This window comes from Aegilops tauschii, chromosome 5 (genome assembly GCF_002575655.3).
Source record: "Aegilops tauschii subsp. strangulata cultivar AL8/78 chromosome 5, Aet v6.0, whole genome shotgun sequence".
NCBI lineage: Eukaryota > Viridiplantae > Streptophyta > Magnoliopsida > Poales > Poaceae > Aegilops > Aegilops tauschii.
The window spans coordinates 360,555,180-360,574,610 of record NC_053039.3 but is presented as its reverse complement, the minus strand read 5'-3'; positions in this window follow the sequence as shown (position 1 = coordinate 360,574,610).

Here is a 19,431-nt window from a genome sequence, read left to right as displayed (position 1 = left end):
AAGCACTTGCGGAGCTGTGACACGTGGAACACATCGTGCACGTTCGCGAAGTTGGAAGGAAGCTCAAGTTGATAAGCGAGGTCGCCTCTTTTGCCAATGATCTTGAAAGGACCCACGTATCTAGGGGCAAGCTTCCCTTTGATACCGAAGCGACGAGTGCCTTTCATTGGAGAGACGCGGAGGTAGACATGGTCTCCGATCTCGAAAGCCAAATCACGATGCTTACTATCATAGTAACTCTTCTGGTGCGATTGCGCGGCTTTGAGATTATCACGGATGACTTTACACATTTCTTCAGCTTCAGTTATTAAGTCATTGCCAAGAAGTTGACGTTCACCAGTCTCTGACCAATTTAGAGGAGTACGGCACTTTCTGCCATAGAGAATCTCGAATGGGGCCTTGCCCGAACTCGCTTGGAAGCTATTGTTGTAGGAGAATTCAGCATATGGAAGACAATCTTCCCATTTCATGCCAAAGGAAATGACACAAGCCCTGAGCATATCTTCAAGAATTTGATTGACTCGCTCGACTTGGCCACTAGTTTGAGGATGGAAAGTTGTACTGAAGCGAATGTTAGTGCCCATGGCCTTCTGGAAGGAATCCCAGAACTTAGAGGTGAAGATGCTTCCACGATCTGAAGAAATCAATTGTGGAATGTCGTGCAAAGAGACAATTCTGGAGGTGTAAAGCTCTGCTAGCTGAGCTGCTGTGATGGATTCTTTGATTGGAAGGAAATGAGCCACTTTAGAAAGCTTGTCGATGACAACGAAGATAGCATCATTTCCGCGCTTGGACTTGGGAAATCCAGTCACGAAGTCCATTTCGATATGATCAAACTTCCACTCTGGGATAGCAAGAGGTTGGAGGAGACCAGCTGGTCGTTGGTGTTCTGCTTTCACTCTTCGGCAGACATCACATTCATTCACGAATTGAGCAATTTCTCGCTTCATTCGAGTCCACCAATATGACTGCTTGAGGTCATGATACATCTTCGTACTCCTAGGATGAATGGAAAGGAGAGAATTGTGCGCCTCGTTCATTATGACTTTTCTTAGATCACCTTTAGGAACCACAATCCGGTCCTCGAAGAATAAAGTGTCTCTGTCATCAATGCGATAGCACTTGTATTTGGAAAGACCCTTGTCGATACCACGTTTCACCTTCTTCACCATGGCATCAAGGAGTTGTGCCTCACGAATTTGATCTTCCAAAGTAGGAGATACTATGAGGTTGGCAAGAAAGCCTTGAGGAACAACTTGGAGATTCAGCTTGCGAAAAGCTTCACAAAGATCCGGTTGGAAAGGCTTGAGAATTAAGCTGTTGCAATAAGCCTTCCTGCTTAAAGCATCTGCAATGACATTTGCTTTGCCTGGAATATATTCAATACTCGGATTGTACTCTTGAATCATTTTGACCCATCGAGTCTGCCTGAGGTTGAGGTTGGGCTGAGTGAAGATATACTTGAGACTCTTGTGATCGGTGAAAATATCCACTTGTCTTCCCAACAAGAGATGTCTCCACGTTATTAATGCATGGACAACTGCCGCCAACTCAAGATCGTGAGTGGGGTAGTTCTTCTCGTTGGGCTTCAACTGACGAGAGGTATAGGCCACAGCTTTCTTCTCTTGCATTAACACAGCACCGAGACCTTGGAGAGAAGCATCACAGAAAACTTCATACGGCTTGGATTCATCAGGAGGAGTCAAGACAGGAGCTGTGACTAGTTTCTCTTTGAGAGTGTTGAAAGCAACGTCACACTCAGGAGACCAGACATATTTCACATGCTTCTGTAGGAGGTTGGAAAGAGGCTTTGCAATCTTAGAGAAATTCTCAACGAATCTTCGGCAATAGCTTGCAAGACCCAGAAAACTGCGGAGCTGCTTGACAGTTTGAGGAGGTTCCCAATCCACAACTGCGGACACCTTCTCGGGGTTAACAGCGATGCCCTTGGCAGAGATGATGTGACCAAGAAAAAGAACTTCATCGAGCCAAAACTCACATTTAGAGAACTTCGCATAGAATTGATACTCTCTGAGCTTGTCGAGCACCAATCGCAAATGTTTGGCATGATCCTGCTTATTCTTGGAGAAGACCAAGATATCATCGAGATACACCAGAACGAATTCATTGGTATAGGGGTTGAAGATGAAATTCATCATCCGAGAGAACACCGGAGGAGCATTGACAAGGCCGAAAGACACGACAGTATATTCATAAGAACCAAAGCTTGTTCTGAATGCTGTCTTGGGAATATCTTCTTCACGAATGCGAATCTGATGATAACCCATACGAAGGTCAAGCTTCGAGAATACTTTAGCCCCTTTGAGTTGCTCAAATAGCTCATTGATGTTGGGAAGTGGATACTTGTTCTTGATTGTCTTCTTGTTCAATGGATGGTAGTCGACACAAAGTCGGTCCGTGCCATCCTTCTTCTTGACAAAAAGAACACCACAACCCCATGGAGAAGAACTCGGTCTGATCAAACCCAGACGCTCTTGTTCATCGAGCTGTTTCTTCAATTCCTTCAGCTCGTTGGGTCCAAGCTTGTATGGACGCTTGCAAACGGGTTCAGTGCAGGCTCTAGTTCGATAACGAACTCAACTGGCCGATGAGGAGGCATACCCGGAAGCTCTTCTGGAAAGACATCTTGATACCCGCAAACGACTGGAATTTGAGAGATGGCATTCAATTCGCCCTTCTCATTGAGAGAGAAAAACCGAATGGTTTCATCACGAGCGGCATAAATAATCACATCCTCAGACGAGTGTGTCAATTGAATTTCCCTGGCAGCACAATCAAGTTGAGCCTTGTGCTTAGAAAGCCAGTCCATCCCGAGAATAAGATCAATATCCGAGTCACCAAGAACAATTGGAGAAGACTGAAATTTATAGTCGCCCATCTTGATGGAAACATCGGCAGCAACCAAACTAGAAGACAAAAGCTTACCCGGAGAAACAACTTGCATAACTTTGGATAAAATCTCTGTGTCAACATTGTGCTTCGATGCAAATGGGTATGACAAGAAAGAATGCGATGCACCAGTATCAAAAAGAACTTTTGCAGGAATATCATTAACAGGAAGATTACCCATTATCACATCAGTAGATTCCTCCGCTTGAGCTGCATTCATCATGTTCACCTTTGCAGACTTTGGATTATGCTTGACCACTGCATTGCTGGAAGATCTGACAGGAGGAGGAGGAGGAAGACGCCTCTGGTTGAAGCACTTGTTAGCATAGTGACCTTTCTGCTGACATTTGTTGCAAGTCACCTTTGAGAGTGGACGGTGATAAGGAGCATTGGACTTAGGAGCTTGATTCTGAGACTTGTTTTGATAGCCAGAGTTGGAAGAGTTGGAAGAACCATGGCCACCTTTGTTCTTCTGCTGATAAGGCTGACGAAACGGAGGAGGAGGCAACTAGAACTTCTGTTGCTTAGCTGTCACAAGTGAGGAAGAAGAAGACTGAACTGCGTCTCTGACTCTCTTCTTAGAAGCCTCACACTTGAGCTGAGCAGCCTCTTGCTTCAGTGCCATATTGTAGAATTGATCAAACTGAGTAGGCTCAACCAGAACGAGAGCTAACTGCAGATCCTCTTTAAGGCCACCTCTGAAGTGATAGATCATGCTCTTCTCATCAGGAACGTCTTGTTTAGCGAAGCGAGCAAGTTTCTAAAACTGAATGTTGTATTGATACACAGACATGTTGCCTTGCTTGAGATTGCGGAACTCCTCACGCTTGATCCCAACAACACTTTGTGGAATGTGGTGCGCTTTGAAATCCCGACAGAAGTCAGTCCAAGTGATCACACGACCTCTGGAATCTTTGTATTGCTGAAACCAATCAGCAGCTTGGTCCTTGAGCTGGAAAGAAGCGAACTTGACATAGTCGTCAGGCCTGACATTGCTACATTCAAAATGCTTGTTGATGTCCACGAGCCAATCATCGGCATCCGTGGCCTCGGCACAGTAGCTGAAAGACTTGGGCTGATTTGCGAGAAACTGGTTGAGAGTGGCAAAGTGAAACTGATTGTTGCCTTGACCTTGATTGCCTTGATTGCCTTGCCCTTGAGTACGTTCTTGCAAGAATTGCAGAATCATTTGAGCATTGGCGTTGGTGGCTGCCATGATTGCTTGCCATGCCTCCGGAGGTGGAGGTGGTGGCGGAGGGTTCGCTTGACTCCCTTCATTGCGATCCGGATTCTGACGCGTTGGCGAAGCCATCCTGAAGAGGGTGATATCCGTTAGCATCTTGATAGACAAATAGATAAGTAGAATCAACGGATAGAAATTGCAACATATAGTCTTCACAATAAACATTCGAACGAAGATGAACGAATGAATTCCGTAGTAAATCATCACACTTCCATAAGTTGAGAAGCCACTTGAAAAAGATATGGAATGAACATATGAATTCGAAGTAACTCGAATACCACAATACAAAATAAAACAAAGTATTGGCTTGCAGAATAAGCCGGAACAAACATATGATAGAGATTTCGTCCGAAGTTTTTGTGGTGGGGCCCACACGGGCTCAATCGTACAGCACCATCATGTACAAGGCTGTGCACATGACATACGAAGCGTCCCCGAGTCGGCAAAGCCATGGACTCTTTAAGACACAACGAGACCACTGTAAAATCAACCGTGGAAAGGCGGACCACTAGACGTCGAACCCCAATCTCATATCATGCGTCTGTCGGAAAGATATCCTAAGGCTACTTGAATTCCCACTTATAAACTCCCGAAACTTTCTGGTTATGCAATCTGGTGTAGGGGATACAGGGGACACAAAATATATCACCCAAACTAACAATCCCTAGATCCAGCTGTATCCATCCGTCAACACATAACCAAGAAACCTTCGGAAATCGTTTACCTCAACCTTCGAAAAACATCCGTTATACAAGTTATGGCAATACTCCCGAACTCCCGCCCTAGTACTGGGTGGCGTCGAGGTGATCTCACCAACAACTGCATAAAAGAGATTTCGATGTCGGCGAAACTCAGGTATTCCAGAACTGCAACGATAAAATTGTGACGACAACACCTCGGAGCTCAACTCCCCGGGACACTGCCACAACCCCTAAATGTCAGGAGGCACCAAGAACAATGTTCTCGTCACAAAACCATCGGAACGATTCCAAGATACCCGCGTGATCCTAAAAAAAATTAGTGAAATTTGAGGAGAGAAAAGTCAAAACTTCTACGTCAGGAGACCTCACCAGAGCGACGAAGGGACTGAGGAGTAAAAAGAATCCTACTCTCCGATATATATAATCCTAAGACTCAAAACATTTTTGTTCTAGACTCAACAACGCCAGCGATTCGATCAAGCAGGGGGCTCCTAAGTCGGGGATGGCTCTGATTACCAACTTGGAACGCCCACGATGCGGCTATATCTCCCACGTGTCGAGGCACGACTTAGAGGCATAACCGCATAGTGGTTTTGTCGCAAGAAGTGTCATCTTCACACAATCCCATGTAATGAACAAGAATGGGATAAAGAGTTGGCTTACAATCGCCACTACACACAATACATAAATATTATTCATACATCATCCAAAATACAAGCATATAGACCGACTACGGTCAAAATCCAGATGAAAATAAGACAACCCCAAATGCTAGATCCCCGATCGTCCCAACTGGGCTCCACTACTGATCATCAGGAAAAGACACATAGTAACGACCACGTTCCTTGTGGAACTCCCACTTGAGATCGACGCCATCATCTGCACTGGCATCGTCGGCACCTCCAACTGTTTTGGTAGAATCTGTGAGTCACGGGGACTCAGCAATCTCACACCCGCGAGATCAAGACTATTTAAGCTTATAGGAAAGGATGGTGCAACAAGGTGGAGCTGCAGCGGCAAAAGCATATATGGTGGCTAACTTGCGCAAATGAGAGCGAGAAGAGAAGCAACGGAACGGTCGTCATCTAGCAATGACCAAGAAGTGATCCTGAACACCTACTTACGTCATTCATAACACAGACCGTGTTCACTTCCCGGACTCCGCCGAGAAGAGACCATCACGGCTACACACGCAGTTGATGTATTTTTAATTGGGTCAAGTGACAAGTTATCTACAACCGGACATTAACAAATTCCCATCTGCCTCATAACCGCGGGCACGGCTTTCGAAAGATAATACCCTGCAGGGGTGTCCCAACTTAGCCCATCATAATCTCTCACGGTCAATGAAGGATAAACCTTCTCCCGGAAAAACCCGATCAGTCTCGGAATCCCGGTTTACAAGACATCTCGACAATGGTAAAACAAGACCAGCAAAGCCACCCGAATGTGCCGACAAATCCCAATAGGAGCTGCACATATCTCGTTCTCAGGGCACACCGGATGAGACATCCTATGAGTAAAACCAGACCTCGAGTTTCCAGGAGGGGGGCCTGCAGTCTGCTCAGTTCGGACTAACACTCGAAGGAGCACTGGCCTGGGGGGTTAAAATAAGATGACCCTCGGGCTCGCGAAAACCCGGGGGAAAAAGGCTTAGGCGGCAAATGGTAAAACCAAAGTTGGGCCTTGCTGGAGGAGTTTTATTCAAGGCGAACTGTCAAGGGGGTCCCATAAATCACCCGACCGTGTAAGGAACGCAAACTCAAGGAACATAATCCCGGTATAACAGTAACTAGGGCGGCAAGAGTGGAACAAAACACCAGGCATAAGGCCGAGCCTTCCACCCTTTACCAAAATATATAGATGCATTAATTAAATAAGAGATATCGTGATATCCCAACATATCCATGTTCCGACATGGAACAAACTTCAACTTCACCTGCAACTAGCAACGCCATAAGAGGGGCTGAGCAAAAGCGGTAACATAGCCAAACAACGGTTGCTAGGAAAGGATGGTTAGGGCTGACATGGCTAAAATGGGAGACATGATATAGCAAGTGATAGGTAGCGGAGCATGGCAATAGAGCGAACAACTAGCAAAGCAAATATAGAAGTGATTTCGAGGGGTGGTCATCTTGCCTGCAAGATTCTCAGAGTTGTCGAAAGCTTGATCCTCGTAAGCGTACTCGACAGGTTCCTCGTTCACGAACTCGTCTCCCGGCTCTACCCAAGACAAGAACACAAAAAAACGGAACCACAATCAACAACGAGAAATGCACAAGCAACATGATGCAAAACATGTATGATATGCAAGATATGATATGCGATGCATATGCGTGCTCCGGCAGGAAAATGATGAACATGGCAGTAACTTGGCAAACCAAGCATGCCACTGGAAAGATGAGATGATTTCGGTCGAAATTGATATAAAGATCACTGGAAACGAATGCACGGTTTGCAAATGGCAAGCAAAACAAGAATGACACTAATCTGCGATAAACAGCAAGATAGCTCTTAAAATGCAACAAGTAACAATGCTACAGCACCCCAACATAGCAACAAAGCACATGGTAGTAATCTAGAGAAGATGCTTGACAAAAGATGAACACTGAGCTACGGCTATTTCACAACATATCAAGCTCAAGCAAGCATGGCAAAAGTGCAAAAGATTACAGGTTCACAGACTTGGTGAAAAACTGGACATGGCAGTAAACAGCATCAGGTAGCAATGTTCAGAGCACGAAATCAACATGCTACAGAAACTTAACAAAGCAAAATAAGGCATGGAAGTGTTGTACTAAATGCACATGACAAAAGTCCCTTACAGACCATAAGCCAAAAAGGACCAGAAGATATGATGGAAGCATGTAAACATAGCAAGTTTCGTTATCAGGTTTCAGACTTAGCAGAAAACAGAGCATGGCAGAAATAATAATATGTAGGCCTCTTTGTGAGCTTGATGCACTCACTACAGAGCAATTCATGACAAACCAAGCATACCTACAGCAAGATGGCATGTTTATGAAGCTAACCATGGCAAAAATAATTGCATATCATATATGGATCAACTACAATAAGCTTGGCAAGATTGCATATCATGTTAAGAATCTGCCAGAAATATTTTATAGTAAAAGTAGAGCAAGATTAGTCATGCTATGGCACTCCATAATTGCAAACAATTGCCGTAATGGATCAATTACAACTATAGCTACAAAAAATCCTTACTGAACATCTCCAAAATATGCATGGATCTCTCTGTAGCATCAAGTTTACATGGCAACAAAATTACAGAAGACAAGGACAGAGAATTCACTAAGTCCCTGAAATCAGAAATATTACGGGGCCTACTTTGCATGCTTGTGCTAGTCACCACAGAGATCACAAAAATACATGGACTACACTACTGGAAATATGGCATGGCATACTTCAAAACACATGTAGATCTCATGCCCAAAAGATGCACAGATTAAATGATACACAAAAAGACAAATCTCCAAGTTCTGTCAAGAACCAGAGAATAACAACAACTAGCCCTCTTTTTCAACAGAGATTTCGGCATCAAGATGACCTCTAATGAACATGGTGCAATTGAACAAAATGAAGATCATCACGAGGCGAACAATTTGACATATTACACGCGCGAATCGGAGCTACATGCACGGAGTTATAGCAATACGAACAGAGGCACTTGCTGAGAAAGACTGAGGACTTAGAGAAAAAAGGGGGGCGAGAAAAGGTCAACGCTCGGGAGATCTGGATCGGGGAAGCTACAGGAGCTCGAGGAGCTCGGGCTCGGGCTCGTCCTCGGCCTCGCCGGCGATGGCCGGAGGAGAGGGAAGGAGGCGGTGGCGGCGGGCGCTTGTCGGAGGAGGAGGGCCGGCGGGGTCGCCCGCGGTGGCTCGCCGGAGCCGGCGTGGAGGCGGCGGCCGGAGCCGGCGAACGGCGGCGAAGCGGGACCCAGCGGGCGGTGTCCCGCGGCGGCGGCGGCGAAGGGAACCGGCGGCGGGCGGCGGAGGCGGCGGGGCACGGGCCGGGAGGGCCGCGGGTGGGCCGGCGGGCCTCGGCGGCGACGGCGGCGGCTGCGCGACACGTGGCGGCGGCGGGCGGAGTGGACGCGTCCGGCCGGAGGCGGACACGTCCGGCGGCGCGAGGGAAAAACGAACTAGGGTTTCGTCTGCAAATGTATTTCGGGATGCCCACATATTTATAGGTAGAGGGAGCTAGGAGGCTCCAAATGAGGTGCGGTTTTCGCCCACACGATCGTGATCGAACGACCTAGAGCATGGAAGAGAGTTTGGTGGGTTTTGGGCTGGTTTTAGGGGGGTTTTTGCTGGACACTCAAATAGACTTTGCGGATGCCCGGTTAACCGTTGGAGTACCAAACGACCTCCTAATGGAACGAAACTTGACCGGTAGTCTCCGGATGGTATAATAAGACCACTTGACAAGCCTCGGTCCATTCCGAGAAAGTTTGACACACACACGAAAGAAAACAAGAGGGGTGCACCGGAGGAGATAGGAGCGCCGGATTGCAAAACGGACAACGGGGAAAATGCTCGGATGCATGAGACGAACACGTATGCAAATGCAATGCACATGATGACATGATATGAAAATGCATGACATGACAAAATACAAAACGAAAGACAAAACCCAACCACGGAGGAAATAACATAGCACATAGCCGGAAATGGCAAGAGTCGGAGTTACAAATATGGCAAGTTACATGCGGGGTGTTACACCACTAAGGCCCAATACTTCCCCGGGGGGTTCCGGTAACCCCTCCGGCACTCCGGTTTTATCCGAAACTTCTCTGGAACACTTCCGGTGTCCGAATATAGTCGTCCAATATATCAATCTTTATGTCTCGACCATTTCGAGACTCCTCGTCATGTCTTTGATCACATCCGGGACTCCGAACAACCTTCGGTACATCAAAACATATAAACTCATAATATAACTGTCATCGTAACTTTAAGCGTGCGGACCCTACGGGTTCGAGAACTATGTAGACATGACCGAGACACCTCTCCGGTCAATAACCAATAGCGGAACCTGGATGCTCATATTGGTTCCCACATATTCTACGAAGATCTTTATCGGTCAGACCGCATAACAACATACGTTGTTCCCTTTGTCATCGGTATGTTACTTGCCCGAGATTCGATCGTCGGTATCTCGATACCTAGTTCAATCTCGTTACCGGCAAGTCTCTTTACTCATTCCGTAATACATCATCCCGCAACTAACTCATTAGTCACAATGCTTGCAAGGCTTATAGTGATGTGCATTACCGAGTGGGCCCAGAGATACCTCTCCAACAATCGGAGTGACAAATCCTAATCTCGAAATATGCCAACCCAACAAGTACCTTTGGAGACACCTGTAGAGCACCTTTATAATCACCCAGTTACGTTGTGATGTTTGGTAGCACACAAAGTGTTCCTCCGGTAAACGGGAGTTGCATAATCTCATAGTCATAGGAACATGTATAAGTCATGAAGAAAGCAATAGCAACATACTAAACGATCGAGTGCTAAGCTAACGGAATGGGTCAAGTCAATCACGTCATTCTCCTAATGAGGTCATCCCGTTAATCAAATGACAACTCATGTCTATGGCTAGGAAACATAACCATCTTTGATTAACGAGCTAGTCAAGTAGAGGCATACTAGTGACACTCTGTTTGTCTATGTATTCACACATGTATTATGTTTCCGGTTAATACAATTCTAGCATGAATATTAAACATTTATCATGATATAAGGAAATAAATAATACTTTATTATTGCCTCTAGGGCATATATCCTTCAGTCTCCCACTTGCACTAGAGTCGATAATCTAGATTACACAGTAATGATCCTTACACACATGGAGTCTTGGTGCTGATTATGTTTTGCTCGTGGAAGAGGCTTAGTCAACGGGTCTGCAACATTCAGATCCGTATGTATCTTGCAAATTTCTATGTCTCCCACCTGGACTAAATCCCGGATGGAATTGAAGCGTCTTTTGATGTGCTTGGTTCTCTTGTGAAATCTGGATTCCTTTGCTAAGGCAATTGCACCAGTATTGTCACAAAAGATTTTCATTGGTCCCGATGCACTAGGTATGACACCTAGATCGGATATGAACTCCTTCATCCAGACTCCTTCATTTGCTGCTTCCGAAGCAGCTATGTACTCCGCTTCACACGTAGATCCCGCCACGACACTTTGCTTAGAACTGCACCAACTGACAGCTCCACCGTTCAATTTAAATACGTATCCGGTTTGCAATTTAGAATCGTCCGGATCAGTGTCAAAGCTTGCATCAACGTAACCATTTATGATGATCTCTTTGTCACCTCCATAAACGAGAAACATATCCTTAGTCCTTTTCAGGTATTTCAGGATGTTCTTGACCGATGTCCAGTAATCCACTCCTGGATTACTTTGGTACCTCCCTGCTAAACTTATAGCAAGGCACACGTCAGGTCTGGTACACAGCATTGCATACATGATAGAGCCTATGGCTGAAGCATAGGGAACATCTTTCATCTTCTCTCTATCTTCTGCAGTGGTCGGGCATTGAGTCTTACTCAATCTCACACCATGTAGTACAGGCAAGAACCCTTTCTTTGCTTGAACCAGTTTGAACTTCTTCAAAACTTTGTCAAGGTATGTGCTTTGTCAAAGTCCAATTAAGCGTCTTGATCTATCTCTATAGATCTTAATGCCTAATAAATATGCAGCTTCACCGGGGTCTTTCATTGAAGAACTCTTATTCAAGTATCCCTTTATGCTATCCAGAAATTCTATATCATTTCCAATCAGCAATATGTCATCCACATATAATATCGGAAATGCTAATGAGCTCCCACTCACTTTCTTGTAAATACAGGCTTCTCCAAAAGTCTGGATAAAACCAAATGCTTTGATCACACTATCAAAGCGTTTATTCCAACTCCGAGAGGCTAGCACCAGTCCATAAATGGATCGCAGGAGCTTGCACACTTTGTTAGCTCCCTTTGGATCGACAAAACCTTCCAGTTGCATCATATACAACTCTTCTTCCAGAAATCCATTCAGGAATGCAGTTTTGACATCCATTTGCCAAATTTCATAATCATAAAATGCGGCAATTGCTAACATGATTCGGACAGACTTAAGCATCACTACGGGTGAGAAGGTCTCATCGTAGTCAATCCCTTGAACTTGTCGAAAACCTTTCGCAACAAGTCAAGCTTTATAGATAGTAACATTACCATCAGCGTCAGTCTTCTTCTTGAAGATCCATTTATTTTCAATGGCTTGCCGACCATCGGGCAAGTCAACCAAAGTCCATACTTTGTTCTCATACATGGATCCCATCTCGGATTTCATGGCTTCAAGCCATTTTGCGGAATCTGGGCTCACCATCGCTTCTTCATAGTTCGTAGGTTCGTCATGGTCTAGTAACATAACCTCCAGAACAGGATTACCGTACCACTCTGGTGCGGATCTTGATCTAGTTGACCTACGAGGTTCAGTAATAACTTGATCTGAAGTTTCATGATCATTATCATTAACTTCCTCACTAATTGGTGTAGGTGTCGCAGAAACTGATTTCTGTGATGATCTACTTTCCAATAAGGGAGCAGGTACAGTTACCTCATCAAGTTCTACTTTCCTCCCACTCACTTCTTTCGAGAGAAACTCCTTCTCTAGAAAGGATCCATTCTTAGCAACGAATATCTTGCCTTCGGATCTGTGATAGAAGGTGTACCTAGCAGTCTCCTCTGGGTATCCTATGAAGACACATTTCTCCGATTTAGGTTCGAGCTTATCAGGTTGAATTTTCTTCACATAAGCATCGCAACCCCAAACTTTAAGATACGACAACTTTGGTTTCTTGCCAAACCATAGTTCATAAGGCGTCGTCTCAACGGATTTCGATGGTGTCCTATTTAGAGTGAATGCAGCCATCTCTAAAGCATAACCCCAAAACGATAGCGGTAGATCAGTAAGAGACATCATAGATCGCAACATATCTAGTAAAGTACGATTACGACGTTCGGACACACCATTACGCTGTGGTGTTCTGGGTGGCGTGAGTTGCGAAACTATTCCCCATTGTTTCAAATGAAGACCAAACTCATAACTCAAATATTCTCCTCCACGATCAGATCGTAGAAATTTTATTTTCTTGTTACGATGATTTTCAACTTCACTCTGAAATTCTTTGAACTTTTCAAATGTTTCAGACTTATGTTTCATTAAGTAGATATACCCATATCTGCTCAAATCATCTGTGAAGGTGAGAAAATAACGATATCCGCCACGAGCCTCAATATTCATCGGACCACATACATCTGTATGTATGATTTCCAACAAATCTGTTGCTCTCTCCATAGTTTCGGAGAACGGTGTTTTGGTCATCTTGCCCATGAGGCACGGTTCGCAAGTACCAAGTGATTCATAATCAAGTGATTCCAAAAGTCCATCAGTATGGAGTTTCTTCATGCGCTTTACACCGATATGACCCAAACGGCAGTGCCACAAATAAGTTGCACTGTCATTATCAATTCTGCATCTTTTCGATTCGACATTATGAATATGTGTATCACTACTATCGAGATTCATTAAAAATAGACCACTCTTCAAGGGTGCATGACCATAAAAGATATTATTCATATAAATAGAACAACCGTTATTCTCTGATTTAAATGAATAACCGTCTCGCATTAAACAAGATCCAGATATAATGTTCATGCTCAACGCTGGCACCAAATAACAATTATTTAGGTCTAAAACTAATCCCGAAGGTAGATGTAGAGGTAGCGTGCCGACCGCGATCACATCGACTTTGGAACCATTTCCCACGCGCATCGTCACCTCGTCCTTAGCCAATCTTCGCTTAATCTGTAGCCCCTGTTTCGAGTTGCAAATATTAGCAACAGAACCAGTATCAAATACCCAGGTGCTACTGCGAGCATTAGTAAGGTACACATCAATAACATGTATATCACATATACCTTTGTTAACCTTGCCATCCTTCTTATCCGCCAAATACTTGGGGCAGTTCCGCTTCCAGTGACCAGTCTGCTTGCAGTAGAAGCACTCAGTTTCAGGCTTAGGTCCAGACTTGGGTTTCTTCTCCTGAACAGCAACCTGCTTGCTGTTCTTCTTGAAGTTCCCCTTCTTCTTCCCTTTGCCCTTTTTCTTGAAACTAGTGGTCTTACTGACTATCAACACTTGATGTTCCTTTTTGATTTCTACCTCCGCTGCTTTTAGCATTGCGAAGAGCTCGGGAATTGTCTTATTCATCCCTTGCATATTATAGTTCATCACGAAGCTCTTGTAGCTTGGTGGCAGTGATTGAAGAATTCTGTCAATGACGCTATCATCCGGAAGATTAACTCCCAGTTGAATCAAGTGATTATTATACCCAGACATTTTGAGTATATGCTCACTGACAGAACTATTCTCTTCCATCTTGCAGCTGTAGAACTTATTGGAGACTTCATATCTCTCAATCCGGGCATTTGCTTGAAATATTAACTTCAACTCCTGGAACATCTCATATGCTCCATGACGTTCAAAACGTCGTTGAAGACCCGGTTCTAAGCCGTAAAGCATGGCACACTGACCTATCGAGTAGTCATCAGCTTTGCTCTGCCAGACGTTCATAACTTATGGTGTTGCTCTTGCAGGAGGCCTGGCACCTAGCGGTGCTTCCAGGACGTAATTCTTCTGTGCAGCAATGAGGATAATCCTCAAGTTACGGACCCAGTCCGTGTAATTGCTACCATCATCTTTCAACTTTGCTTTCTCAAGGAACGCATTAAAATTCAACGGAACAACAGCACGGGCCATTTATCTACAATTAACATAGACAAGCAAGATACTATCAGGTACTAAGTTCATGATAAATTCAAGTTCAATTAATCATATTACTTAAGAACTCCCACTTAGATAGACATCCCTCTAATCATCTAAGTGATTACGTGATCCAAATCAACTAAACCATGTCCGATCATCACGTGAGATGGAGTAGTTTCAATGGTGAACATCACTATGTTGATCATATCTACTATATGATTCACGCTCGACCTTTCGGTCTCCGTGTTCCGAGGCCATATCTGCATATGCTAGGCTCGTCAAGTTTAACCTGAGTATTCCGCGTGCGCAACTGTTTTGCACCCGTTGTATTTGAACGTAGAGCCTATCACACCCGATCATCACGTGGTGTCTCAGCACGAAGAACTTTCACAACGGTGCATACTCAGGGAGAACACTTTTATCTTGAAATTTTGGTGAGAGATCATCTTATAATGCTACCATCAATCAAAGCAAGATAAGATGCATAAAAGATTAACATCACATGCAATCAATATAAGTGATATGATATGGCCATCATCATCTTGTGCTTGTGATCTCCATCTCCGAAGCACCGTCATGATCACCATCGTCACCGGTGCGACACCTTGATCTCCATCGTAGTATCGTTGTCGTCTCGCCAACTTATTGCTTTTACGACTATCGCTACCGCTTAGTGATAAAGTAAAACAATTACATGGCGATTGCATTGCATACAATAAAGCGACAACCATATGGCTCCTGCCAGTTGCCGATAACTCGGTTACAAAACATGATCATCTCATACAATAAAATATAGCATCATTTTTTTGACCATATCACATCACAACATGCCCTGCAAAAACAAGTTAGACGTCCTCTACTTTGTTGTTGCATGTTTTACGTGGCTGCTACGGGCTTAGCAAGAACCGTTCTTACCTACGCATCAAAACCACAACGATAGTTTGTCAAGTTGGTGCTGTTTTAACCTTCGCAAGGACTGGGCGTACCCACACTCGGTTCAACTAAAGTGAGAGAGACAGACACCCGCCAGTCACCTTTAAGCAAAGAGTGCTCGCAACGGTGAAACCAGTCTCCCGTAAGCGTACGCGTAATGTCGGTCTGGGCCGCTTCATCTCACAATACCGCTGAACCAAAGTATGACATGCTGGTAAGAAGTATGACTTATATCGCCCACAACTCACTTGTGTTCTACTCGTGCATAGCATCAACGCATAAAACCAGGCTCGGATGCCACTGTTGGGGAACGTAGTAATTTCAAAAAAATTCCTACGCACACGCAAGATCATGGTGATGCATAGCAACGAGAGGGGAGAGTGTTGTCCACGTACCCTCGTAGACCGAAAGCGGAAGCGTTAACACAACGCGGTTGATGTAGTCGTACGTCTTCACGATCCGACCGATCAAGTACCGAACGCACGGCACCTCCGAGTTCAGCACACGTTCAGCTCGATGACGTCCCTCGAACTCCTATCCAGCCGAGTGTTGAGGGAGAGTTTCGTCAGCACGACGGCGTGGTGACGATGATGATGTTCTACCGATGCAGGGCTTCGCCTAAGCTCCGCTACGATATTATCGAGGTGTAATATGGTGGAGGGGGGCACCGCACACGGCTAAAATATCGTATATCAATTGTGTGTTCAGAGGTGCCCCCCTGCCCCCGTATATAAAGGAGCAAGGGGGAGGCTGGCCGGCCCTTGGGGCGCGCCAAGGAGGGGGGGAGTCCTCCTCCTAGTAGGAGTAGGACTCCCCTTTCCTAGTCCAACTAGGAAGAGAGAAGGGGGAAGGAAAGAGAGGGAGAGGGAGAGGGAAAGAGGGGCCGCGCCCCCCTCCCCTAGTCCAATTCGGACTCCCCATGGGAGGGGGCGTGCCACCTCCTGGGCTGCTGCCCTCTCTCTCCCCTCAGGCCCACTAAGGCCCAATACTTCCCCGGGGGGTTCCGGTAACCCCTTCGGCACTCCGGTTTTATCCGAAACTTCTCCGGAACACTTCCGGTGTCCGAATATAGTCGTCCAATATATCTATCTTTATGTCTCGACCATTTCGAGACTCCTCGTCATGTCCGTGATCACATCCGGGACTCTGAACAACCTTCGATACATCAAAAGATATAAACTCATAATATAACTGTCATTGTAACTTTAAGCGTGCGGACCCTACGGGTTCGAGAACTATGTAGACATGACCGAGACACCTCTCCGGTCAATAACCAATAGCGGAACCTGGATGCTCATATTGGTTCCCACATATTCTACGAAGATCTTTATCGGTCAGACCGCATAACAACATACGTTGTTCCCTTTGTCATCGGTATGTTACTTGCCCGAGATTCGATCGTCGGTATCTCGATACCTAGTTCAATCTCGTTACCGGCAAGTCTCTTTACTCGTTCCGTAATACATCATCCCGCAACTAACTCATTAGTCACAATGCTTGCAAGGCTTATAGTGATGTGCATTACCGAGTGGGCCCAGAGATACCTCTCCGACAATCGGAGTGACAAATCCTAATCTCGAAATATGCCAACCCAACAAGTACCTTTGGAGACACCTGTAGAGCACCTTTATAATCACCCAGTTACGTTGTGACGTTTGGTAGCAAACAAAGTGTTCCTCCGGTAAACGGGAGTTGCATAATCTCATAGTCATAGGAACATGTATAAGTCATGAAGAAAGCAATAGCAACATACTAAACGATCGAATGCTAAGCTAACGGAATGGGTCAAGTCAATCATGCCATTCTCCTAATGAGGTGATCCCGTTAATCAAATGACAACTCATGTCTATGGCTAGGAAACATAACCATCTTTGATTAACGAGCTAGTCAAGTAGAGGCATACTAGTGACACTCTGTTTGTCTATGTATTCACACATGTATTATGTTTCCGGTTAATACAATTCTAGCATGAATAATAAACATTTATCATGATATAAGGAAATAAATAATACTTTATTATTGCCTCTAGGGCATATTTCCTTCATCGGTGTCTTACCTGGAAGTTTCTCAGGATGGGTGTAGCATATGCCGTGCTCGCTGTCGATGGTTGGTATGAACAAATCGATGAGAGGGTGATATCTCGCGCTGTCTGCACTCACTTTGGCCTCAAGGTGCTCGATCAGCTCCTTATCCGGGGGATCGAGCTTGACGCCAGCCGGCAGCACCGGCCAATCCTTCTTCGACTTGCATCGGTTAATTCCAGTTATATGGTACTCAATGTATGATCAATCAACTATTTTAAGTGAATGATGAAAGATTTCGACAGATAAGTGGTACTCCTAATCTGAAGTCCAGAATACCCGAACACGCCGTCGGGATTCTTGTGTCACCTCACGCGCAGCGTGTTGTCACGTCAATTCAATGTGTGGACATGATGAATAATTTGACCGACGTATACTAGTACTGCTGCTGCATTACTTACTAGTCGTATTTAGAGTCACATTTTAACCATAGGTTTAACTAACAAGTACGCACTTGAAGCCTAAGTGATATATATATGTATATATATATATACTACACAGCATCTCCATCATCATTATCAGTACATCCTGCGCAGGTGAGTTAGGATGCACTTGATCCCAGAAAGGTATCTATCCTTCAAACCAGAGGAGTGCTTCAAACTAACGACAGCACATAATATCCAAGAAAAGAGGGTCGTGCTACTACAGCAGAATACATGGCTCAGTCTAGATATCAGTACGAATCAAGTTGTGCATATTTGCTGTTGGCATGAGCCACATCGCCGCATGTCGGCTTTGCAAAAGCCATCCATCGCATGGAAGCTTGATGCCTTTCACACACTGAAGATTATCTGGCAACAAGCTGTGTCGACGAATCTCTGGATATGGTGATTCATGAAACCCATGGTATGATGTGTAAACACAGTCCCCCCTGGTGAATGGAAGTTGCATAGCACGGTAATCATCGCCGGTGATATGATCGATGATTGGTTGGATGATCGGATAATTGATCCCGAGGAACATGGAGTGGTTGCCGAGGCTGTAAACCCGTCTCCAGTTGAATACGCCTGGCCCAACGGAGTTGGGATCTTTCTCGAACACGAAGCAGCCATAGCCATCAATGTCACGAACGCCCCAGGCATTGTACTGCATGTGGTTTGATGAAATGGTTTGGTCAATTTGGTACGTGCAAATGAGCATCAAATGATCACCGTCAGCTGAACGAGCGATAAACCACCACCCATCAGCTGGTATGATTCCAGGTCCTGGAATCATGAAGGCCAGCGCATTTGCGTCTGCTGCAACAATTCAAATTGGAGACCAATAGGACAAAATAAACAATCATGTTCAGAGTATGTGTGGAATTAAGATTATTATAACAGTGACACATATCATAGACAGGGAATTGCAATGCCGTGGTCATAATCATACCCCAAGTTTAAAAATATAAGCCATTGGCTTTCATATTCTAGCAATATATCATGGTTCAAACATCATGTAAAAATGAGAGGAAAACAGATATGACAAGGCCTACTCATATTCTACCATAGCACTTACTACAGTTATCATATAAACTCTAAGTAATAACATGCGTTGTTATAAAAATCCTGGAAATGAGAGTAACATATAGCAATCATGAGGTTATACTCATAATATCCATTCTAACAATCATTAGATACCAATTGTTCTCATATCAACTCTAACAATAACATGTGTGGTCATAAAAATCTAGGAAATGAGAGGAACATATAGCAATGATGTGGTTATAGATATACTATATATTC